The sequence below is a fragment of the Podarcis cretensis genome, assembly GCF_951804945.1.
Source record: "Podarcis cretensis genome assembly, chromosome: 14".
Lineage (NCBI taxonomy): Eukaryota > Metazoa > Chordata > Lepidosauria > Squamata > Lacertidae > Podarcis > Podarcis cretensis.
This window is the reverse complement of record NC_137183.1, coordinates 53,321,387-53,348,607: the sequence shown is the minus strand read 5'-3', so window position 1 is coordinate 53,348,607 and position 27,221 is coordinate 53,321,387. Positions and strand designations below refer to the sequence as shown.

The 27,221-nt window shown below is 41.0% G+C and overlaps 1 protein-coding gene and 1 long non-coding RNA gene across 9 annotated transcripts in view; both read right to left on the bottom strand.

Annotated features, from left to right (window-relative positions):
* The window catches only part of SDK1 (sidekick cell adhesion molecule 1), a 659,529-nt gene that overhangs the window by 419,003 nt on the left and 213,305 nt on the right, over window positions 1-27,221 (bottom strand). The window lies entirely within an intron of this gene.
* LOC307203376 lies at window positions 21,685-26,401 on the bottom strand. The gene is made up of 2 exons (XR_013833206.1): window positions 25,809-26,401; window positions 21,685-22,568 (listed from the first exon to the last, which is right to left on the bottom strand). It is a non-coding gene; the product is annotated as an uncharacterized lncRNA (long non-coding RNA).

The following is a 27,221-nucleotide window of genomic DNA, read 5'->3' as shown; positions in this document are numbered from 1 at the left end:
TTTTATGTCTCATGTTAGGATTCAGTTTCACACAGAATCTACCGGGGGAGGTAGTCTATACGATGAGGGAAGGTGGGGTGGAGAAGAGGACAGATAAGAGTCCAAAGAAGCTCTTATTGAAGTTCTGTGAGATTCCTCTCACATTTATGTCTTTTAATTATATTTATTAAAGATTTTCAAATATAACAGAAAAAGAAAAAACATCCAAATTTAAAACCTCATCTTCATTGGCATCTTTCCAGGACTTCCCCTCCCCTCCCCCTCTTGTATTCCAATTCTTTCAGATAAATTCAGCAAGTTCTTACCCCAAGTTTTAAAATTATTATCTTTGACCCAATTTAAAAGGTATTTTCCCATCCCCTAAAATCGACCTGTTCCCTTCCACGAGTTCCTTTCTTTAATATGCAGTACAGATTAAAATAAAAAAAAAGTTGAAAAAAGAATAAAATATAATTTAACACCCTTTGGATTCCAAATTTCCCTCCCCCCTTTCCCGGTTGCGTTCTCAATGTCCATCAATATCTACTGTCATCCTGGAGCTCCCACATCTAGGCCATAGTCCTTCACCAGTCCACTTTGCCGTCTTTTTATAATCTTTGCCGTCTTTTGGTCATCTTAAATTCAAGTGTCCAATCTTGGAAGGAATCTATCTTCCAGCTTTGTCCAGTTCTTATTATTCTTGTTGTTCTTGTTGTTTTCTCTCCTCCTTTTTTTTTTTTTTCCTGCTCTCCTGCACAAATGTTCTGATTCCAAAAAGCTTCTAATTCCTCTGCAGAGGCTTTGTTATTCAGGAACAAAACATTACGTCAAGTCCCTTCCATTCTTCAATAGATAAATCTATTGTCTCCTTTAGTGTATAGACCTCTGTAGACAAAATAGTGTTCCATTTCTGCAGTTTCCCAGGAGATAAAATGTCCCGTTCAAATTCCAAGCCAACAATACTTGTAGTGTCCCACAACTCCTCTAGAGGGATTATAGTAACTTAGTTCCCTTCCCGATCTCACCCAACATTCAAAGTAACTTATTATTCCTTGTTTTAAACAATTTATATCCAATTTGTAACAAATGTAACCAGCAAAGTCCTCGTAACAAAGTTCTCTTTTTGTTCTTCCGCTTTGACAGCTCCTTTGACAGCTGTCAAAACCTCTCTTTCTCCTCTCCCGGCACTCTCACGAATTGCTTCCGGGGTTTCCGGGGGGGGGGGGTTGCATTTTAATTCACATTCCACTTTTCTCCTCCAGCCCAACTTATAATTTTCCATCGCGAAATTTATAATTTTATCAACAAAAAAGTTGCACTCGATCTTAGTTGTCAAATCCTTTGCTTTAGCTCCTCTACAACAGGGGGGAGGCTGACTTCCTTTTTGCACCTCCCCCGCTCGCTCCGAATTTTTTTAAAATTTTTTTCCCCTTTTTAAATCCAAGTTCCAATTACTCACGGGTTATTCTTTTGAGTCCAAATTTTCAATGGAAGAAGTCAGCGCTCTCCGCCGAATGGCATGCGGCTTCGCTCGGCAGGGGAAGCGGAGGACTCACAGCACCACACCACCCCTGTCACCCGCTCCGCAGCCTTTAAAAAGGCTCCTTCGCGTGGTCAGAGGGGGGCGCAAACGGTGCCCGCCGAGTCACCATGCCCATGGGTTTCAGCGCCCATGGTTTTTGAGGGTCCCCACGTCGCCGGCGCGATAGAACCCAGCCCCTACCGAGCAGGCTCCCTCCGGAGCTCGGAGGGAGTCCGCCATTCGGCGATGGCGCCAACCCGGAAGTCCTGATTCCTCTCACATTTATGGTGTCACCTTGCTTACCGCCTGCAAATGCTATTAATGTTGTTTTAAAGGGCAATATATTTTAACATTTTCCCCCCTCAATTTAGTTTTAGTGCGAAAGAATTTATATGGAGTTTGGTTTCAGAGTATGTCATTCTGGTCCTGTTCTGTTGACTTCTTTGAAATTCTTAAAGTGTAATAAAAACAACAACAAAATACCAGGAACAAACCATTCAATCTATACCATACCTACTTCTGAATTCATACTGGACAAGCAATTTTGCCTTTGCTGTCATTGATCTGTTTCTGCATTACTAACAAATAAACAAAGATATAAAGTCTGTGTTCTGCTTAAAAAGAGCAAAGTGTATGTTCTCTGCATCAAGGAAATGAAAAGAGCACAGCCAGCACAGAATTTGTTTCATTTGAGGAAGCAAATGCATTTGGGCTAAATGAAGGTCACTCTAAACAAACGGTTGGAAACCTGTGGTCCTCAAGAAGTTGTTGGACTACAACTTCCATCATTGCTAAATAATAAAATCCCATAATCTACATTTGTCCATCTGCTTGCTGAATGCACATTGACTTTGGTCCTGTTGATATATTTGCATGAATGCAACAAACAAATTGGCTAATCTGTGTGTCCAAGAGATGCATTCCGCAGTTAGCTATAAGTGGACGCAGCTCCCAGATACCACAGCAGAAAGACCAACCTAGCAATTCACATTTCTCCAAAGTCCCATGGGTTGCTCATTCCCTGAACAGAACTACATTTTCCCACCAGGCCCAGGTTGCAATTGTGGGGACAGTGGAAGTATGCAGTAATGTCGGTGCATTGCACCGATCCTCTAGGACTCGACCTGAGGCTTGCAACTTACAGTAGCTTGTGTCATGCTGATTTTCCAGGCCACATAAGTGATGGTGGAAATGGCTGGCAGTGTGCAGCATGTGAAGGACAAAAAGCAACTGCAAGGTGGCCTTGCAATGGCAGCCCCTGTAATGAGATCAGACAAACACGAACTCTGAGGTGTTCACCCGTAGAACGTGCTCCTCTGGTGATCTAAGCGACTCGTCTCTGTCTCTAAAGGCAACAAAAGTCTTCAGTTCAGGGCTTATCCACACTTCCTCTCATTCTGCTGCTTTTCCCTGGGGAAAACCTCTCTTTGTTGTCAATTGGAGCAAATGACAATTGGGTTGTCTTCAGATGGACGTTTGCACTAAATAGTGGGGTTTCCATGGGAAAGGAATGGGGCAGTGGGGAAACGGCTCGGACCCATGGCTAGAAAGCACTGGTCAAGCAGAAAACTCATTGGACCCATGTTTTCTAGCAGAAGTGTGGGCGAGCCCTCAGACATAAGATTCAAAGGAGGATGCAGAAAGGAACTGGGTTTTTAAAGGCAGTCTCCAATCAATTTTGTTATACAGTCTGACTCCTAGTGGCCTGAGAGCAGCATAACTCATCTTGCAGAGTGGCAATTAGGACAGTCTGGAAAGCAAAGCACTGGATGCTTGTCACTATACCAAAATGCCATGCTAGTAAATAAAATCTGGCTTGGGACTGAAAGGGTATGTGAAATATCTGCAGTCTGGTACTATTCTCAGCATACACTCATTAGTAGTTAGGATTTATTATGAAATGCAAGCTGTTGATGTTGTACGCCTTGTTTTGACTGTCAGGCACTGAATTAGCTTTTTACACGTTCTCTGAATTCTCAAGAATTTGAGCCTAACTAGGAATAATATTAGCTGAAGCACATTCATTCTTACACTAAAAGAAAAAGGTCATGGCAAAAATGAGAAAAAAATCGATACAATTGTTCTGCATTGGAGCTGGCTAGACAACATTTTCCCCAATATGCCATAACACTAAAAGGCAAAGATTATATAATTATTTCATATGACTAAGCCCTGCTATTCAGAACAGGGCATCCTTCCACACACACACACAAAAAAAAATTATTCCAAGGAAGAACCACAACTCCTATTATACCAAGCATGGTGGCATCACAATTTTTAGTTCACTAAGCCTTGTAGGTGGGTTACAACAACAACTTACTATAATTCCACGCATATCTTGTGGGAAGAAACCCAAAATGCTAATGCTGATGTTTTCCACAGTAAATACAATGCACAGAATCATGCACACATCTTTACATGTATACCCTTGTGAAGGAACTCTGGACACAAGGAGAAATCCCAAACATCTGCACACAGACATTTGAAGTATTGAGTATGATGTCCAGACTTGAAAAGTTTGTTGTGAGAAGCTGAACATACACAGATCAGAGCTGCACTGGAAAGTGTGGAGATTTCCTCAGAGTTAATGCACATGAGTTCATATGCACGAGGGACCAACAGTGGACTTCAGTCTACTTTCAGGTGGTCCCCACCACCAAAGGGCATCCATGCTTGTCTGTGTCCTCACTTGCTTGCCTTGGGGGGGTGTTGATTGGTTTGTGATTTTTGTTCTTGTTTTTATCCTGTATTTTGTGTTTTTATGTTGTGTTTTTATATTGTGAACCGTCCTGAGATCTACGAAGGAAGAGTACCCGTAGTACACAAATTAAATAAACAAATAGTGTTGACTGAACCAGCAGCCCCAAACATGCACAGCATGTAGGAATGCAAAACAGAGTGTTAAGAGAGTAAGTTTGGGGCATACATGGTTAGAGGCAGGGGAGGAGAAACGGACATATGGGAGCTCCAGCTGCTCCACCTTCTGGCCCTTACCCTTCACACAAACATAAACACACAAATACACATTCATATCTCCAAACCATGCAAAAGAGGTAGAGAAGAGGGGTGAAAAATTGTGACCCATCCATTTACATGTGACATGAGAAGGGGAAAACATGACAAAGGAGATGACTGAAATACTTTGAGAGGCATGTGGGGAGAGAGGGGGAATGAAAGTACAAAATAAAAAGCCTGGTTAGGAAATTCTGCCACAGTTGGAGAGGCTGAAATGCAGCACGAGGTGATGGAGGTGCTTAGGGTGGATGCAGCCGGGGGGGGGGCAACTGCCCTATAAATCAAGTAAATAAAACAAAATACTTAACTAACTCAGCTTCCGCCCCCCTCACATAAATCCTGGCTATGCCCATGGGTGCCGTGGGGGCCAAGATGGGGTTGGGAGCAGGGCTGCCTGTCATACCACAGGGGAGGAGGAGATGCCAGCTGCCTGCTATCAGGCCCATGCTCACCACAGCTGCCTGAGTGTATGCATGTTTCCTGCTCGTTCGCTGTCTATGCTTTAGCCATATGTATCTCATAGGGTGTTTTAATTAAATAGGTCCTTTGGCAACTCCCCACGTATGCTGCATGTTCTTTGGTGTGGAGGATGACAGTGGCCTGTGTACATGTCAGGGTTGCTTGGGAATCGTGTGATGCTGCTGTCAAATCGGCTGTACAGTAAATAAATGTACTGTTGTTATTTGTTGCTTTTTTAAACCATTACCATCCAGGTTCTTAACATTAATGGGACTGTTACCATAACAAGCCATGGAATTAGGACTGGTGCCACTGATGCCATAGAGACAACTGGAGGGGGTGGGGAATCTATACTTTGTCATAAGCTGTAGCATGGCAAAAATAGTTGCAAAGCAAATTGTGTGCCATAATAACATCTGTCAAGATGCATCACAATGTCGAGCATGAAGCAACCAAAACTTCTTGTCATAATGTAAGCAATTTTTTATCTGATTATGTTATCAAAAAAGATTGCTTTCAAAGACTATGCCATTAGTTCTGGTACTCTTGGGAAGTCTGTCAAAGAGAATACATCATTTTTTTTAAAAAAAAAATACTATGTTTTTAGGGATATTCAAGTTTAATAATACAAAAAAAAAAAAAAACCCCACAGCTATGGCAGGTGGAAGGAAACAGAATAATGGGTATTAACAGCGGCATTCTTGACTGCTACTGCTGAATACAGCACTTTCACAAAAATGGCAGAGAGACATTTTTTGCTGTATAGAACGTAACATGTAATGAGCTCACATCTCCAGTAGTGATAAAGACTTGTGAAGGCATCACCTAGCAAACATACCTCTGCCATCAGGGAAGAGAGTATGAAATTAACAAACAGGAAATGCTTCAAAGTTCCAGTGAGAAGTAGTGACCCAAATATAGAGAAATATTTTTAGCACAGGCTATCATCTACATAAATGCAAAGTTGTGTGTAAAAGCAACATAAATCTGCAAATGGTTCAAGCACAACTATGAAGAGATCACAAGGGCTGAGCACTTTAACTGTATCCAGAACATTTTCAATGCTTGTATGTTCCATGAGATTCACGTAAAGGATTTGCAGAGTGAAGCCCCCAGAATGCACATGTTGAATGCAAGCAGACAAACCCTGCCTGCTACCTAAGTGAATGACTCTCATTTCAATTTAAAACTCTCTCTTTATAATTATCTATTCTTTCTATCCTTTTTTCCTGTCCACTTGATTGTTATTAGACTGCCATGACACCTCTGTTCTGTTTCTTGTGTTGTGTGTGTTTGCTTGCACTGCATTTGTTTTCACAATTGCACAAACAGGATGTCCCAGGAGATGTGCTGCTTTCCAGGTGCGAAGATTCACAATGTGGCAGAGAAGTTGCCCTGTGTTATAAAGCCCACTGACCACAACTCCTTACTCTGATTCAGGTAGGTACAAATGATACTACCTGACACAGACTTCAACATATAGCAAGGGACTATGAGACTCTGGGCAGAAAACTGAAGGGTCTAGGGGCACAGGACCTGGAGCATGGAAGGCAAACTGAAAGTATATGGTATCATAGGAGAGAGAATTGTAGGAGAGGGAAACAACAGTGACCTTACTGGGTGTGTCTGCTAGAGAACTCCAAGCCAGACCGAAGACTTGGATGATTCCTTTCTGGAGCAGATTTCCCAACATTCAAAAGGAGAGATATAGTAGTCATGGGAGACTTCAACTACTCCAATATCTGTTGAAACTCAAACTCTGCCAAGAAGGAAAGGTCCAGCAAATTCCTCTATTGCCTCACTGACAATTTCATTCCCAGGAAGGTGGAGGAAGCAACAAGGGGAACCTGGCCCTTGCCAACAGGGAGGAACTGAGTATGGGGAAACTTGGGAGGAAGTGATCATGGCCTCCTAATGAGGCATCTAATCATAGCCTGCATTTTACTTAGGCTTATATTTTTGATCAGGGCCTGCATTTTAAAAAGAGCTTAAAGATTTTCAAATGTTTCATGCCAGGCAGTAGACCAGCTGCCTAAGTACTTTGGCAAGATGTTTATCCTCCTGGACAAGGGAGCCCCCTGATTTATAGCAGAAAACAATTCTCAAAGTCATAAAAAAGGGAATTACAGGCTGAGAGCCAAGGTTACACTGACCCTACATATTACAGAATATAAAAAAGGCTGAGGAAAAAACATAATTAAGACTTGGTAAATAGTAAAATAAAACCATGTGCCTCCCATTAAACTTGAGCCATATTTTCCTAAGGTTAAAAGGCCAAGAGCAAATAGAAAAACAACTGGCTTGGCTGGAGAAGGGAGTGTAAACAGAAGAAGAGGTTTTCTTCCTATTTTTATTTTGAGGCTGTAAACCTTCCTTTTTACTTTGAGAAGGTTTATTCTTCTAAAAAGCTATCTATGATAATGTATGAAATATTGGCTTAAATGTAATTATGCAAAGGATTTAAGAAATGTTGGATTCTTATTTCATATAGTTGTAAGAGTTGTAACTATCCTGAAATTAAGTCAGCCACCAGCCCAGCCCCCCTGCCAAGCAGGAAACATCATTAGAGCACACATATGGTTGTCAGGCCTTTGTTTAAAGACCTCCAAAAGAAGGAGATCTTTCAATGATGATGTGAACTCAAGATCCTTGACATCTGTTTAAGATAAAAATTTAAAACTATTAAACCCTCTGTTTTGGAGGGCAATAGGGCAAGGAGGGCAAGAGGTGAGCTGGTAATTAAGGTTCCTTGTTGAGACAAATGTAAGATAAATGACTACTTATTTGTCATTTATAGATAGAAGAATATATAGCTTTTATTTCCCATAAAAGGCAAAAGGAAATGAGTGTATCTTTTATGATTGGTTCTAGCAAACAGCCAATAGGAATTTCAACCAGGCTGAATGGACAAAGGAGGAGAAAGGGGGCTGGATTGAGAAAATATAAGTGCTGGCCATAACGGCAGGAGGCCAGGCCAGAGCTTGGTAACCATATACCACTGTGCCTCATATTTATTTGTCCGACAAATAAATTATTATTTTAATTTCTCTATTGCTGCGTTGAATATTTCATTCCAGCTAAGCGTTAACCACAAGCAGGGTGCTACACTGGCTTTCATGATACAGAGGCAAGGGAAAGCTGAGTGTAAGTCAGACAAGCACTCTGGGTTTTAAGAAGGCTCATTTTAAAAGCTTAAGGAACTACTGGGTGAGATCCCATGGTCAGAAACACTCAAAGAGAAGGGAATCCAAGATGGATGGGAATTTCTTAAAGGTGAAATACCGAAGGCACAAATGCAGACAAGTCTACCATGGGGGGAAAGTGGGATGCGTCTAAAGAGACTGGTGTTCCAACTCCCTCCATTTGAATAGTTAAAATGCTTACACTATGGTCAAAATCAGCCTATTATATGCTAGTTCTACTTTGTGAGCACACATGTATGTTCTCATTTAATTCCTAAATAAGATTTATAAAAGCATACTCTTTCTTTCTTTCTTTCTTTCTTTCTTTCTTTCTTTCTTTCTATTTACAGGTATGCTTTTGTGGGAAAGGAAAAATACTGTGTTTTGATGGCACATAAAGGCAGCCTGAGTTATATTAACACAGCTGAATGCACAGTGGCATCACATCTTCATTGTCTAGTGCTATAAGGTGCCCTTTTAATACAGTAAGTGAAGTCTTGGTGCACAATTTATTATCTCAGGTTAAAAATGGCCCCTTAACTCAGCTGTTTTACAGCTATGGCATTCATGAGTTATGAGTTCTCCTTAAGCTGGATGTCATAAGATATTATGTACCCTTGTGGAATGCAGCCCTGCTCTCTCCTAACCATTCCTGTTACTGAAAGGAAAAGGAAAAATAACAAGAAAAATGTGTAATGAAAGGACCTTAAGCAGAATTTCCAGCTTTGTCTCCCTTTTAAATTTTGCTTCAAGAAAAATATATATATTTATTATGTTATTGAATATATTTGTTCAGCATAACATTTGAAATGGTACCGTCAAAGTTTGTCTCCATTATTCAGATATATACAATGCCTCAGAGGGGTCACAGCTCTGGAACATAACATGTGTTTTGCATGTAGAAATTATTTTAAATATATTTATTCTATTTATGTTATTTATATTTTATTCAAGTATCTTAGATGGCAACATTTACTGGCATAAGGCTCTTTTCCAACATTAATTTTGTGGCAGGGGAATCACTGCTGCTCGGTGGCAGGATAAGCTCCAGGCCATGTGGAAGAAGCCAAAACATAAGTTTTCTTCTATATGGCTTGGATCTTCTGGCATTATCTGACAGCATAGGAAACATGTGGATGTATGGAACTGCCTTGTGCCAAGTCAGAGCACTGGTCCATCAATATCACTAGCCGTGTTCCTTTCCTTTCACCTGCCATCAGATTGTGCCTGTGTTCAACTCATCAACTGGAGATGCCAGGGACTGATCCTAAGACCTTCTGCATTCAAAGCATGTGCTCCATCACTAAGCTGCAGGGACTCTGGTTTTTGTGCCCATGGAGCTCAGGGCTTTGCCATCGTAGGAGATGAATATGTTACCAGCTGAGTAGGAAAAATAACCTAGAATATTGGGGGGGGGGGGAAATGTCACACCACACAGAGCAGCAAATAGTCTTTGTGGGGAAAGAGGATTATTGCATTTATGTAGAATCTCTGCAGCATGAAGAAGTGAAGAGAGATGATGCAGATGCCAATTGCAAGGAATATCCTCCCAGTTCCTACAGATGATTTATTAGTGCCAAACTGCAGATACTGGGCAGCACCAGGGTGCTGCTCAAAGAAAGCAGGACAGCACCAAGACAACCAGAACCACCACCACCAACATCAGCAAGGGAGGAGAGCAATTCCTCTAAGCCTCCTCCTGTGGAGATTCAACGTGGCATCAAGTCAGTTGCCTGAAGAAAGAACTCTAGGGAGGAGCCACCTTGATTGCTTGGTCCAGACATAGTCACCTACTCTGCTCCCAGATCTGATCTGGGGTGGGGTGTCCTCTCCTAGACAGACAAAATCTGTAGACAGAACTATGTACTTGTCTCATTGGAGCCATAAGGGCTTGCTAGCCTTCCTCCTCCTCCTCTTCCTCCTCCTCCTCCTTTCCACAGCTTTTTCCTACTGATTTTTGCAAGCTGTTCTGGCAGTCTTTTTTTGGCTAAAGCGTGAAATATAAATGGTTTAAATAAACCAAATGCTAAGGAGGAAGAGAGGACGTGTCCTCTTACAACAATGCACAACATTTCCTTTGATTTGCCCATCCTCTCAGATGAGTGCTGACACCTCTCACTCAATCTTCATTTGTTGCAAGCGGGGAAGACACGGAGCAAATTCACTCCTGCCCATAAGCTGCAGGCTGGGATAGCACTAGTTGTTTCAGAAGCATTTAGGACTCCCCACCCCACCCCGGCTTTGTTGTTGTTGTTCAACGATATTTCCTTAAACACTGTTACTGAAGGACTACAAGGGGAAAAAAAGTGTAAGAAACTAGTAAGATGTGACCTAAATTTAAAGCATGTGACTGGGGTTTAAACTGTTTTTCTCACTCACACGCCTGGCTTTCTAACTAGATGGGTTTTCCCTGGGAATAAAATAATAATAATAACCTTTCCCAGATTTCAGGCAGACTATGTAAGAAAATCTTGCTGAGATCTTTTTATGCTCTTTCAAACATGCTGTTCTTTCACTCCAAAGACTGTAATTGAAAGTTATATGGTACAAAAATTGATTTACTTTTGCTGAAGGACCATTTAAAATTATCTGAACTAAATGAAATGCAACTCTATTTTAAAAGAGAAAAAAACACACATCAATAACTCTACCTTCAATGTTTATTTTAAAGGGAGAGTTAGAACAAAGCAATACAATATAATTTAAAAATGAACCAAACATTTGTTTTAGTTCCCTCAGAGTGCAGTTATTGGCTGCCATATAGTTAAGTGAAAATACCAGGCAGAGAATAAACAAAGCAGCAGGAAGCAGAGGCAAGAAGAACAGGTGTTTTGTGGTGAGGATTAACCTTTTCACTCACTGTAGAGACAAGATAGGGATAACACTGCCTACCATGTTGGGGGTAAAAATTAAGATGTTACCTGATATCAGAAACAAGAACAAAACTGTCACCCTGTATCAGAATACTAAGGCGAGAATTGCCAACCCAGTTCCTGTGGACCCATGGCACCGACAATGACTTTCATTGGCACCCCAGCAGGGGCCCCAGACTCTGATGTTTTATTTTTAAAAAGTCTCTAAAGTTATGCAGAAAAACCAGCCTAAGCAATTTCTGTGATATGAGTCAGCCTAGCTGCTCCTGCCTGTCAGCGCTTTCTAATGAGTGACATCAGAGCTGTGATTGATAAGTGTTTTGACACCAGGCAAAAAGTAAGCCCTGAGGTCCTAAACAACAGCTGTTTCTTTAGTTTGCTTTTCCTATTTCTGACTTATTATAGTCCTTGAACTCTTCATAGTTTGCCCTTCCTTTCCCAACAAGGGCGCAGCTTGCCTGTAGGGGGTTCGTCTGAAATCAGGTAGTCCCAAGAAGTGTGGGTGGATATTTAAAAAAAAACCCTCAAAAGACAAATATGAAAACTTTGCTAAGAGGTTTAGGCATGTATCCTGCTGTGCTGGAGCTAAAAAACAGGCCCTTGTTAAGAATCCACTGTATAATTAACTGAAAGTACAATGGTATGCATATCTACTTGGAAGTAAATCTCTTATGGTAATTGGGCTTCCTCCTAGGTCAGTGGGCATAGGATGGTAGCCTAGGCTTTGGTTCAGGACTTGAAAGGGGAACAATTCTTGAGTTTTTAACTGCTGTATGGCAAGCAGAAATTCAGCAGGTTAAGTCCTGCCTACTATGGGAATATAGTTATAGAAAGATATGCCGGGTGCATCTGCTTGCTGCTCTATTTTGCTGCCTGCCAGCTGTATTGTAGCAGGCAGCTACTTGAGAGACTTCGTTAAAAAAAAAGTGTGTTGGGTTGGGAGGGAAAGTGTAGGAATCACCTGTCAACTATTTTTCTGCCTGCTGGCTGTATGGAACCATCAACAAGCAGCTGCTTGATGAACTTTTTGAAAATGCAGGGGTGGAGGAAGCTTCATGGGAATCCCCCTCTTGCTGCTCTGGTTTTATTTTAATTTTTCCTATTTTTATTTTTTTATTTTTGCTGCCTGCATGTGGAACAGACATCTGCTTGGGAGAGGCCTCGGTTGAATATGTGTGGGGAGGATATGGCAAGCCTTTCTTGCTTCTGCTTCCTGGCCCACAGCAAGAATTCTCCCAAGTTGTTTGGGGAAGGAGGAGCACAGTGCAAAGGCAGAAACACTATTATCATCAGTGGCTTATCCCTAATTCTGAGAAGCCCATATATTACATTTGCCCTCAAATATCACACTGGCCTGGGCCAGAATTGTTGCCTTTTGTGAATTTTCTGTGAATTTTCTTTCTATTTCCATTGTTTTCTGCTCCATAAAATAGTAAATATATACTTGCGAACCAGCATAAAGTATGTCTTTATTTTTAGAATCATAGAATTGTAGAGCTGAAAGGGACAACAAGGGTCATCTAGTTCGTAACTATGCACGTATGGCTGGCTGTAGTGTTTTAAAATTATTCCTGGATTAAGTTGTGTTTTATTTTCTAGCTCTAATCTACAGTACCATATAAGCAACAGACAATGTATCAGAACCCCAGACCAAAAAAAAGTTTATCACGTGAATTAAGCCATTGTGGTGTAGTGGTTAGGGTGCCAGACCACGAGAGACAGATTCTAGTCCCCATCTGCCCATGAAGCTCACTGGCTACCTTGGGCCAGTCAGTCACTGCCTCTCAGCCTAATTTGCTTCACTCTAATCACTTAGAGACCTTGTGATGTAAGGTAATGAATAAAACCAATACAGTGGTACCTTGGGTTACAGACGCTTCAGGTTACAGACTCCGCTAACCCAGAAATAGTACCTCGGGTTAAGAACTTTGCTTCAGGATGAGAACAGAAATCGTGTTCTGGCAGCGTAGCGGCAGCAGCAGGCCCCATTAGCTAAAGTGGTGCTTCAGGTTAAGAACAGTTTCAGGTTAAGAACAGATCTCTGGAACGAATTAAGTACTTAACCTGAGGTACCACTGTACCAATAATAATGCTATACCTGACAATTACCTGAAATTTATTCAATAAACAATGAAAAAGAAGAGTGTTGTCTATTAAATGAGCACATATATTTAGTTACCATGATTATTCAAATCTGAGACGTACAGACTGCAAATTATTTGAAAAGATTAAGTAAATATCCTATTAAGAAGTCAAAGCTACAAGGCTTATAACATAACCTTCAAAGACTAACTTTCTGATGGTAAGAGCTGTTTGACAGTGAATGGACTCTCTTGGAAGGTGGTGGGTTCTCCTTCAATGGAAATTTTAGGCAGAGGTTAAAGCAAAGGTTAAAGGATTCTTTCAAGGATGCTTTAGCTGAGATTTCTGTATAGCAGGAGGTTGGACTAGATGACCCTCGGGGTTCCTTCCAACTCTGCAGTTCTATAATTGTATGACTCATAAGCATATTTCAATGAAGAGCAACAGACCTTTAAAGAGTGTGCTAATCAATAACTAGAGTTACCCATTAGTTGTTCCTTTTGGTGTCCCATTATACACTATCAAAAAGGATATGATGCTTTGCATTAGAGAAATCCATATACTTTTATAAAAGGTAAAAGTGCAGTTCTTCATCCTATATATTGGTTTTTCATCCTGTATTCTAAATCCTCACGGAGTTTCTTCAGAATTAAATTGGTTTATCATGTACTGCACGGAGGTGACAAGTGATATTTTACCTTTATGAATCTTGATTAGCAAAACCTCAGAGCAATGAACCTTTCTCAAAGGGAAAAAAATACAATGGAATTAACACTGACAGCTATAGATTAAAAGCTATCAGGCATTAAACTATTAAGCCTTTTTTTTTACTTCCATAAAAACATTTTCCTTGCAAACTACCAACCCATTACATTATCAATGATATATCAGTTTTACTCTGTTAATGGAAATCTAAATCACCACCATGTCAGAAATACACTATTTACAAGGTTACTAATCAAAACAGGATATTAAACAAAGAGTGGGGCATACTCTGCTCAAAGACAGTACAGAAACTGTTTCTAAATTTACAGCTCTAGGGCATTCACAGGTCATGAGACATCCACACCCCCACAAAAAATCAAATTACATTTCTGCTTCATTCTCAAACACTATGTGCTGTGTGGTACCATATGGGGCCACAGCCACCCAGGACCTATATACGGCACCACTGCAAACTTTTGTGATTGTGTTGCTGTCCAATTCCACAACTCTCAACAGTCATTCATGTAGGCCTCACATACAAGTGCTGTCGTGCTGTCTGGCTACAAGCACTGTCAGTCCTGCACACTTCAGAGGTGCATGTGTGGAAGCTGTCAGAAAATTCAACCAGCCCTTAAACCAGATGAAGCAAATCCTAGAGTACAAGATGTGTTAGTTGTTAAGGTGCCACAAGACATGTTGTTGCTTCAGACTTTAGATGGGCAAGTATACAACTTCTCAGCTCACTCTGCATTCCAGTCCTAGACCCAATTATAAGACAGCAGAACCTCCAACAAAACAAGACAGATGTATATTTAACTGTGTGCAGCACTGCAGCCCAACTGAAACCTGAATGCATAAATAATTTCGTCTTGATTCAGTATTACTGCCTCATAGCTCTTGGATACAGAATAGGCAGGTGATCAAGTGTAAGGGCCTGGTAGAATTTCAGCCTGATACATGTGGCATTGCTTTCCTTGTTCCATGGTCAAGGGATTAAAAAAAAAAGCGCAGAGACTGCACCAGACCCTGGCCAGTGACATATGAAATTGGTAACTTGTAGATGTAAAGGAATATTTTTGCAGCTGCCTGAATAGTTCATACAATAATAAAACTGTAGAGTTGGAAGGGACTCAGAGAGTATTTTGGGAGAACCGACCCCACTCACCAGACCTTCCTGGCACAACTACAGACTCATCCTTCTCCCCCTTTCTTTATTTGGCAATAGATTACCCTTTTCAATGTTACCAATTCCCAACTCCAATAAAAGGATTGTTCTATCAGCACTATGCACAGAAACATGCACACTTCTCTTCCTGAAAGTATTAGAGGAGCAATAATAAAAATTGTGAAGTGGCATGATATTGCTGAGCGATTTCACAAAGGTCATCCTGTGGATGGGTGTTGATATTAATAACAAATATGTAAGTCCATGTTATATCTGGATTTGAAATTTTATTCCTATTTGCATAAAAATGCAGCCCTATTAGATTTGTAGTGCCACAACACAATCTTGAATTTGCATGAAGTCAGGGGAAGGTAGAGAAAAGAGATGGCAGGTTTTCCAATGGAGGTTTTAAACTACAACAGAGGTTGGAGTAAAGCAGAGATGTAGAGCCACAGAGGAGCTGTGAGGATGTTGGTGTGGGACTAGTATGTACCACATACAGGCACAAACACACACAAACCATGGATGCGGGGGTTATATTCTGTGTTACCTCACACATCAATAACATTTTTTGAATATATTTAAATATAGTTGAAAAACCATTGTAAACCCTGCAAACACTCCATTCCACTATGCCCCATTCTGCCACACCCTATTCTACTCCTTTTTGTATCATTTTTGCAATGTTTTGGGTCACTTCTGGGTTCAGCATGATGCTTGGGTGCACCACCAGGCACATATTGAATGCGCGTAAATGGGGGGTTGCCTGTAACTGGTAGTTGTTATTGTTTTGGAAAACTGTCCCCCTTCCCGCTAAAACATTCAGATTACAGGGAGAGTTAATATTCTCAATGACATGGTCATAACCACATGCAGAAGACATTGAGGGACAAGAATTTGCTATTATCCTCCAAAGGAATGACAACAGAAATGGGAAACAGGTGCAAGAACAAATACTGTTATCATGTTTGCCTTTCTTTCCCCAGTATAAATCTACATTGCTCCATGACAAATTTTGATAATACACAGAGCACTGGATTTATTTGTTAGCCACCATTGTAGAAGTGGACAAAGGTTAACCTGGAAAAAGTTTCTGATCTGGCAATCATTAATTTTTAAATATACACCTCTGTATTCATCATCCTGTATTCATCAACTTCTCAACAAGAGAGGGGGAGAGAGAGCGATTGTCCATGGATAAAGTAAAAAAAAGGTTTTTGTCTGCTTCACAGTTTTTAATTAATGTAATTCCAAAATGAATCTGTAGTGGGATTCAAAATTGGGCTAGTTCCAATATCTGCAGACACTAAAAGAGAAAGAAAGAAAAGCATCTATAGCTAGTCAATTGCCAGAACTAAAATTTACAAGCTCCCCAATAAACTCTGCTTTCTCAATGCTCCCTCCCATTTTTGTTTCCATGGGAACAATAGATGATGGATTGCCCAAAAATGTGACCTGAAGTTTTAAAATAATCAGTGCTTTGAACCAGTGATCATTATTAAGAAAGTCTCACATTCTGTGTCTAGTAGAGCAGGAGTCCTAAAGGAGGAGAAGGACAAGAATAAATGGCGGCTGGCAGCCAGCAACAGAGATTTTAGAGCACTGGCAGGCGTCATTTGGTACTAATCAAGATAAACTGCTTCTTTCTCTAAAATCAAATGCAGACTTCAGTAGGATCAACCATCTTCCATTTTCATACATAAGATATAAAAACCAGAGGTGAGAGTAAGAAGAATCCATCAGAGACAATTTTGATGAGATGTTCCCAGTATGCATTTCTTTCATACATACCACTGAATGTGCTTCCCCAAATCATTTCATTTTCCAGATTTATAAATCGCTTAATAGCCAAAAACTACTGAAGCGGTGTACAATAGGAATCATGCATGGAAACAGTTCACAATGAAAAGCAAGCATCCTCTGCTTTCTCTTCATAATAGCTAATGAGGTGTAAAATGACATTTGGCACTGCATGAGAAGTGAATGCATTGCTCTAAGATCTGGGGTTTGGCCATCTGAGGGTTATGGTCAGTGGGCCAAGTTGTGAGACACATACTTTGTTAGAGAAACTACAATCTGATAACTGGGGTAATGGTGGGCACCCCGTTGCCTCTAGCAGGGGCAGGGGGGCAGGAGAGCCAGCTGCGAGCAGAGAACAATATTCTGCAGTTTTGTGTCACAGACTGAAATGGGGACAGAGACATAGAATGACAGAGAAAGAGAGCTGAGTTTGGGCTTTGTAAGCTAGCAGCACTGGCGATGTTGGGTTGGTCATCTTGCCCTGGAGATACAGTGCATTGCTTTTTCCACCCTACAATTTGAGTCTAATTAGATTTAGAGTTCATTCTTTCAAGTTGTTAGACTACCTTTCCTGTTGGGCCTTTTCAATATCCTAAAACCTCCCTTACTTTTCCAGGGATGGAGAGACACTGTCTGAAGAATTGTGCATGCACACAAAAGCTCATACCAATAACAAACCTACTTGGTCTCTAAGGTGCTACTGGAAGGAATTTTTTTTGTTTGTTTTTTTCAGCTAGGTATTAGGGTTGCCAGGTCAGGAGCATCCCAGGCCCTGAGATTTCAGAGCCCAAATTTGTGACTTAGGGGTAGTGCTGGTGCTGTCCTTGGGGGTGGGCTCCAGTGACATCATTAAGCATGACATATTAAGCATTAACCAGTTTCTGAACATGTCCTTGAAATAAAAAAATGCAAAGTCTAGCAAATGAGCAAAGAGGTCACTAGTTGGAAATTAAGATAGAAGCCTTAGCTAAAGAATGTGTTCCCAGGTCCAGCTGAAGTGAGAGGACCTTTCTTTCTCACCTGCTTGTGAAGCCTGGGTAGGGAATATTTACCATATTTTTCCATGTATAAGACTAGGTTTTTTTCCTTTAAAATAATGTCAAAAAGTAGGGTGCATACACGGGGCCATCTTCCCCCATTTTCTGAAATCTAAGTCCCCCAAAATAGGGGGCGTCTTATACATGGGGGCGTCTTATAGATGGAAAAATACAGTAATCTACCCTACTTGCTTCTGGCCAGAAGGGTTTAAGCAACCAGCCTTATTAATATAAACAAAATTTAAAGGCACTTTCACCCATCTGCAGATTCAAGTCTTTCCGCTGCCAGCAGTAGGGGACCAGGCAAACCCGGAGACTTCAGGTCAGCCCTGCAGGTCTGGCAACCCTGAGTTCACAGAGGAGAAAAAAATGCTTTACCAGCTGCAGACAAAAGGTCAAGCATTACTAGATTTGCAGTCACAGCTGAATTCAAGCAGTGTTTGAATGTGATTCACTCCATTCCCAGACACGTGTGATGGGCAGGCTCAGCAACATCAGTGGATATATACAGTAGCGTATTTATCATTTCTAATCTCTGAGCAGCTTACAAATGCAAAGCAAAAAGCAACATCACCATAACAAAATACACTATCAATATCTGAATGACCAATAGGAGTGATATAAACCAAGACTTGCAGGACAATTACTTTCTGTTTTGAGCAAGTTACTACTGCAATTTGTTGACATCATGTTCCACAGTATTAGATCTGCTAACAAATTCCAGTTGGGGGACTTCATGTGAGAATCTGTCTCGGAAACTCGGTGTTATCGCTGCTGTTTTTGGCAAGGATAAAGTCTGCCACAGGATGTCCTGGAAGATTAAAATGCTTCCCACACTGGTTCCTGAGTGTTACCATGTTTCAGGCTGGCCTGCTGTCCACTTATTCTTTTCCTCAGAGGTTGACCTTTTTATCCTATGTAAATGTTTTAAATCCACAATAGACTCTTCTGTATTTTAAGAAATAATATAGGTCATACAAATTTTGCTGAGTAATGACACATTCACAAATGCAGATGACATTTTAATACATGCATCAGAAATGGGTTTCTTTGTGGATATTTCTGGATTGGCTTGTGTGTTTGTTTGCTTGTGTGTGTGTGTGTTTCTTTTTTCCAAGAAAAAAATCCATTTTTAATTGCACACCTGTTACCTAAAGTTTTGGTGCGACCAGGAGCCAAACATCTAACATACATCAAAGAGGCCCATGAAATTTCAGACGGGCCATTTACAATTTATTTAAATGAATTTGCAATCTGTTAAGTGAAGGCCAGACACAAAATTGCTAGAGATTCCACTCACAGTAAAGGATCATAGATAAGCCACGGGCAGGCTGCCAGTTCCTTCCTTTCTCTCCAGCACTAATTAATGCAAAGTCGGCTTCACATTCCTTTCCATGGACCAAATGCTTCAAATACAAGCTAAGTTTTGTTCAGCACAGTTGACCTGATACTCATAGGCTGCAAAAGCCAAAGCACATCGCAAGCATGCAAGGGTTTGCTTGTTGTTTTGTTTACTGAATCATGAATAAAGCTTTCAAACATGAAAAGGAAAGCTTTTAAAGCAGTCCTCTAAAAAAAAAATATCCATAGCAATAGGTTATGTAACTGGCCAAGCAACATTCTGCACTCTGTGGTTCCTCTTTATTTCTAGCTGAACAACAACAGCTATTATTGTTATAATTAAAAAATACAAACAAACACTGTCAAAACATAAGGAAGGAAACATGTGTCCAACTAATGTTCCACTAGCGCAAGCACTGTTCTCCTCTTGCACACCTAAGTATGTTTTGGGGGCATATGGAGAAGAGAGGAAGGGCAGCCCAGAGATGGAAGGAAGAGGCAGTCCCGGCCCAAGAAGAATGGCAAACCAAGTTGATGGGCTATGCTGAAATGGCAAAATTAACTGGGAAGCTCAGGAACCAAGAAGACAAGAAATTTTAAAAAGAATGGGGAAAGTTTGTAACATATATACAAAATCATTGCAAACAGGTTAAAGCATTAACAGTATTCTAAATACACTTGTAATGTAACAGATAACTTAATGTACAGATAACTTGGGAAGATGAAAAATCGGAGAAGTATTGCTATGCAGTTGAAAATAGAATTAAGAGGACCCATGGAGGGGATGGGGGGGGGGTCAGAAGATTCAGCGTAATTTTGACATGCGGAATTTGTATGATCCTTTGATGTAAGCTTGTCTTTTTTCTCTTTTTTCTTTCTTTATTATTGAAAATCAAATAAAACAAATTATGAGAGGAAGGGAGGGGGGAGGGAGGGAGGGAGAAAGGTCCACTGAGTAGTGGAAAGGACTTGCACAAGCAGAACTTTAATGTAGTTGGATACTGTCCAGAGTTATCAGCACCAATGCTATCAGTATTAGGGGGAATTAGAAACTGTAGCCTACTTTGCAGATGGGAGTCCCTGCATCATCCCACATGCCTTACAGGCACTGGAACTGTCACTTTCGTTGGGTACACAGAAGAAGATGGCAATAGATTCTGTAATTATCAAGCTGGTCTCACTACACAAATTTACTCAGACTTCAGAATCTGGTTGCTTCCAGGCAGGCTGTCTATTTGCACAAGATCTGCTTGTTATCCCACACTTTCTAGTGTGATTATCCCAGCACTTGTTTAAACATGAAAAGAGCCCATTAGGAAAAATGCCCTGGAAAATGCAGGATAACAACCACTAGCTGGCAATGTTGTATAACTCCAGTGAGGGGGTGGGGCTCTGGTTTCCATTTCCTCTTGGAGCCTCTTCTTGCACAGGTAGAGGAGGCATCCCGATATGTACATGTATAATGGAGGGTGAGGGACACAGGTGGCGCTGTGGGTTAAAGCCTCAGCGCCTAGGGCTTGCCGATCGAAAGGTCGGCGGTTCGAATCCCTGCGGCGGGGTGCGCTCCCGCTGCTCGGTCCCAGCGCCTGCCAACCTAGCAGTTCGAAAGCACCTCCGGGTGCAAGTAGATAAATAGGGACCGCTTACCAGCGGGAAGGTAAACGGCGTTTCCATGTGCGGCTCTGGCTCTGGCTCTGACACTCTGGAAGTGTCTCCGGACAGCGCTGGCCCCTGGCCTCTTAAGTGAGATGGGCGCACAACCCCAGAGTCTGTCAAGACTGGCCCGTACGGGCAGGGGTACCTTTACCTTTTTAATGGAGGGTGAGCATCATCTTAGGCCATCTTTGACAGCAATTTAAAACAATTTTTCCTTTCCCCATTTTTATTGGCAGCCAAAGGGAGATATTTTGTCAGATGTACCTTCTGTTATCACGTTGTTGAGGAAGGCTTTGGTAACTGCAGCCATATTTCGATGGGGTAGGTTCTGATCATTATTGCTGGCCACTTTGTATGTGTTTGTTGCAGATTATTTTGAATTTTGTTTAAAGAATTTTTTAAGAAAATTGTTGTTACCCACTTTGGGATCACAAAATTGACAAGGAGTGGAATATAAATCCAAAGGAAAAACGATAAAAAATAACCTCTGAGCAGACATATTAAGAGGAATGCTGAACAAACAGTTGTTGCCATATAACCTCTGCAGTTTTGGGCAAATAATATGAGAGTGAATATGGTTGCCTGACTTTTGTGGAACAGCATCTCTGTAGAGAAAAGACAAACTCCCACTATCTGCACTTTCCAGTAACACTTAAAGACATTTTTGTTTTGGCAAGCTTTTCCAGTTGGATGAAAAGCTCTCTGCCTTAGGTCTCCATTCTGTGTTGTTTTTAAACTCATTTTGTGTTGTAGTTCGTACTGCTTTAACAACTATTTTTAGCTGCTTTTATGGCATGCTTCTAAATGGCCTTGAGATGCATGCAAAAGGCGATCTATGCCTTAAATAAATAAAATGAATGAACACTCATTGAAGAGCAAGCCTGCTGTTCTTCCTAGGTTTATTTTCTCACCACAATGAGGTAGCGACCACACTTCAACTGGAGTAAAACTGGCTTACAATTGGGATATAAATATGCCCCAAAGACATTCCATTGATAGGTAGCCAGGTACACACTTTCTTCTTTTCCTACTTGTGATTTCTAGAAGCATTAACTGCAGCTCTTGGAAAGGGGGGGGGGGAGTCTTCTTCTTCTTCCTTCTTTGGCAGTCACTCGTAGCTGAGTAAGATTGTCTTCCATAAACACAGTTTTAACAGTGAGTCCGTAAGTGACTGTGGATGCCAATTCTGGATCCACATGTCCTTCCACAGTGAGGACATTGGTTTCCAGGCGGGAGTTGATCATGGTGTGGATTTGCCAAGTGTGCCTTCCTCTTAGCATGTTTCTCCCTTGCGTCCTGAGTTTGAGTGTCTTCAAAGCCCATGACACCTTTGGTAAAGGCTGTTCTCCAACTGGAGCGCTCGCAGGCCAGTGTTTCCCAGTTGTCAGTGTTTATATTACATTTTTTTAGATTTGCCTTGAGACAGTCTTTAAACCTCCTTTGTTGACCCCCAGCATTGCGCTTCCCATTTTTAAGTTTGGAATAGAGCAGTTGCTTTGGAAGACGATCATCAGGCATCGGCACAACATGACCAGTTGTAAAGGGACAGTCAGTGCAGAGCCAAGATAGCATCGTGGCCAGCACCAGCCCTCTGAACATCACCACAATGGCATGAAGGGAGGCAGGGAAGGCCAAGAGATTATTTGCTCTGATAGCACAAAAGGCCTGCCTGGCAGTGGTGTTGTGGACACTGGTTGTTGATTTAGCTTTTTTGATCTCTTGTCTTGCTGCTACTCAACAAAAGAAATGTCTCTGAAAGTACATAAAGAAAGGCAGGAAAGGCAGAGAGGTCAATGATCATCAAGAGAGATCTATAGAAAAACTATAAGAGAAGAGGTCATGGCCTGTAGTACTGATATACTTTTTCGCTCCTTGAAATGTACTAAACTATGTGCTTTTCACTTTAATGACTAAGATCACTGTTAGATATGTGTCCCAAAAGGATCCTTTCTGAACATCCTACTCACACACTGTGGGATATATCAGCCTCATACAACCAACATGCTCAACTCTAAAAAAAATGCATGAATCCTACCAGGATTAGCTAGGTTGCACCCCCTCACCATGGGAGGAAAGGAACCAAACTCTTTGATTTTTTACTTTCACCACATGAAGGAGGTCTAAGCTGGATGCCCCAAGCTTAGACAGTGTGGCTTAAGCAAGCCATATTTGTGTTTCTATACAAATAATTTAGAAACATTTACCTTTTGGGGAACCTAAGCCTGTCTTTTCCTATTGTTGCACAGAAAAAGCCATGAATCTGACCTTTGAAGAGATTGTAAGTAAGAAACTTAGAAGGAGATATTTTCAAGGTCTAGAAGCCTAGATTTCCATGCTTTACTTTGCTCCATGTTTTGTGATTTTAAATCACTGCTGGGGCTCTCTCACCAAAGAGTTCTTGCCCCAAACCTGGATCTTAGATATCCAATGAATTCTCTTTTTTAAAATTTTACCATAGCTAGGTTTTGGTCCCCCCCCCCATTTTAACCAAATTAAAACCAACACACACAGGACTTCTAGGTCAGTGAGCATATGTGTAACATAGGCCCTTTGCATGTTGGAATAGTTATGGCACATCAACATCCATTGCTGGCAAAAAACTTTTATGTCTACACCCAGGGTGGAAATGAGGCAGGTAATGAAGCATTAACAGCCACCCAGCAATGGAAAGTGTATTTAAAGAGGCCATAACAAACTGAGATGATTTAGGAGGCAGGGTTTAGAATCATAGAATCATAGAGTTGGAAGAGACCACAAGGGCCATCGAGTCCAACCCCCTGCCAAGCAGGAAACACCATCAGAGCACTCCTGACATATGGTTGTCAAGCCTCCGCTTAAAGACCTCCAAAGGAGGAGACTCCACCACACTCCTTGGCAGCAAATTCCACTGCCGAACAGCTCTTACTGTCAGGAAGTTACTGTAAGACTTACTCAAATTAAACCCTAACAATGGGAGGGAAGCTTCATTGTGTTGGCTTTTATATCTCTAGCTGTGTAGCTCAAGAAAGCAACCTATACAGATCTGGGAGTTTTAATGTATGTATGGATAAATACTGACATTCTAAAAATAAACCTTGCATATTTAAAAGCTTCATTTTCCTTTCTCCCCCCACCATAAGCAGCAGTATTATTCAGAAAATGCACCATTGGCTTGGCAATCTCAGAATTTATTGTTCATTAAAAATACATGCTAATTATCACAATTTTAATTAAAGTATTATCTGGTATATGTGAAATGCAATTATGTGCAACTGGCATAAGCTGTAAGGCAGGCTAATATTTGCAGAGAAGTGCAGCACTGGTATTGGTTCAGCACACGTACAATAAAGTGGTGTTTGTTTTCAAGTGAAAAATGGATAGATAGAACATTAAGCTGAGCCATTGCATAATCAAAGCAAAAACTGCAAGCCCTAGCAGGTGATTTTCAGAGTTTTATTTATTTATTTATTTGCCTCTTTTTCTATCCATATGAAGGTAACCGACTATAGCTATGAAGTGTTCCATTGCAGTCTTTGCCAATCTATCTTAGCAAGAAAGGGCACAATATGCCTGACAACATTACATGCATGAAAAGATGTTAATAAAGACTTCAACAGAACAATTACAAAGACATATGAGGTTAGGAATTTCCTTGTTTAGGCTCCCCACCGATGGATGAGGTCAACAGCTTTGTATTAGTTCAGCTGTACCAACTCTTGTGAACACTCCTCACATATACAATATTTTTTGTTTGTGATTATATAAATCTGCCCTGACAAAATTCCAGCAGTGGGAGAGCTAGGAAGCAGGGCTCATTTCACCAGATTTGCTGGAGGCCCAGCTTCACCAGGAACCTCCTGACCCTCAACTATGCCAGCTGATCATTATAGGAGCAACTGTTTAGAAACTGGTGCCTGAGTTTTGGTTTTGATTTTCGCCTTCCTTCCCTGTCCCCTTTCCCTTGTGTTGCATCATTTTTTAGATTGTAAGCCTGGGGGCAGAGACTGTCTTGTTTTGAAGAAACTGAAGCTGCTTGAGTCTTCAGTGATAGAGCTGGATGGTATTTCTAGCATTTAAACACACAATAATACCTAGATTGTATATAATTCACCTGGGAAGATCTAGCCACCTGCATGTGACAGGCTGCTGATATTATTGCACAAGCAAGCTTAACACGACAACAGAATCTGAAAGTTTGAGGTGTTGCATCTGTGTATTGCAGCAATTATAGGACACCATAAGAGGATGACACGTGTAAGAGGTATAAGACACTCCTATTCTTGGCTGGAAGAGAAAGGAATGCACTTTGATGGAAACAACCTATAGTTAAGTAGGAGCCTGGCACTTTCTAAAAGATGTATTCCTGTCTACTATGATGAGCACCTGCAGTGTTTGTTTCCTCAGATTGACACTAGTACATACATACAATTTCCCAAGGGAAAAATTATATACTAATCTCTTTATGAGACAAGATAAAATTAAGATAATTTGCTCTTTCAAATCAAGGTTGTATTGGATTTTGCATGAGCAGCTAGTCTCCTTGCAGCTTTGCTACTGCACAGAAAGCATGGCTTCAAATGTACACCTACCATAAATCTGTAGTTTTATGTTAGGCATCCATACACTGCCTTATCATTTGATGCTCAGGGCAGCTTATGAAAAGCCACAAAAATATAAACAATAGCCACTTACAAAACAAGCACGCACTGAAATACTTTTGTTGAAACATAGAGGCGCATGTGAATCTGCACTGCATAGGTCTTGGTATTTCTGGTAAAGTGCCAAAAGGCAGAGAGCTTTTGGGATAGGTGCTTAGTCAACTATGATAAATGCACAAACAGGCAATATTGTTTTATGCAATTCTAAATTAATTACAATATTACTTTATTTCACACATGCATAGGATGGCTACAGGGTCATGTGCTTTCCAAAGTGTGTGGACAAGTAACTTGGAGAGGCCCAGCTGACCACATGTATACTTAATTCTTACCCTTCCTGACTAATAAGGTCTACCTGCTAGAAACTGGCCAGCCCATTGATTTTGGTGCTCAGTGGGTCCCTTGCTCATTCCTTCTTAAGTGAGGCCTTAAGATTTCGCTGAGAAATAACAGCAGGCTAGTCTTCATTTATCATTTTTGGCAAACCTTCTTGATCATGTGGCAAATCAGCTTGACAATTGATAGGATCTGCATGTTGCACCAGAGGAAGATCTCTGATGTGACCTTTGCGCAGGAATAAATCTTCTTTAACACAAGAAATAAGCTCCTTTCCTTGCAAAACCTGGTTTAAAATGTTACAAATGGCAAAAGATACATTGTTTTCAGTCTTATAAACTTTTTTACACTAGTCCCAGTGTGAGCCTTTAAACATCTTTTACTAAAATGTAGCTTTCTAGCTAAAAAAAAATAAAAATATTGTTTCTCCCTCTTTCTTCTACTGCAACACCCAAAGACCAACTGCTACATGCAATTCTTTGTGTGTCTGTATAATGCAAGCAGCTTGATTGCACATATAAACATTAGCAAAGACACTCAGGTTGCAGGTTCTTTCATCATTGTCTTGTGATTCAACTTGTGATCCAAACATAAGACCCAGCCACAAGGTACCCTACCACAACCTTGGGTCGAAAAACATCAGCTACCTATGGAAAAATACTGGCTACATGCTTGTTCTTTATAGCAATCTGAATACAATGCAACTAAAATATAGCAATTTATGTAAAATTAAACATAATTTCAACCCTGCAGAAATTTGGCTACTAGCCTGATTTTTAAGACTGAAACTGCTTGGGCCACTCTTGTGAAAATGACTAGCACTGGGAGTGGGAGAATTCCTCACAGGTTTTGAGGGTGAGACAGCCAGAGGAGGCCCTGCTGCACATGTCTTGACTTTGCACAGACAGAAACACTAAGTGTGCCCTTGAGGAGCTCCTGCCAACCTAGCAGTTCGAAAGCATGTCAAAGTGCAAGTAGATAAATAGGCACTGCTACGGCGGGAAGGTAAATGGCGTTTCCGTGTGCTGCTCTGGTTCGCCAGAAGTGGCTTAGTCATGCAGGCCAAATGACCCGGAAGCTGTACGCCGGCTCCCTCGGCCAGTAAAGCGAGATGAGCACTGCAACCCCAGAGTCATCCGTGACTGGACCTAACACTCAAGGGTTCCTTTACCTTTACCTATGCCAGACAGCACGGGGCAGCCTTTGGACACCTATCATGCAGCTGAAGAAAAAATACAATTGAGGTGATTCTGATGACTTCCTTGTTCTTGCAAAGAAGCCAAGGAGAATGAAATATCTCTGTCACTTTTGATGAGCTACATTTGCTGATAATTTTTGTCCGGCAATCCATAACTTTATTACAGTCATAAGACCCATTCAGGTTAAAATGCAGAGCACAAACTATACACAAAATATACAGTTTCTCCAGTTT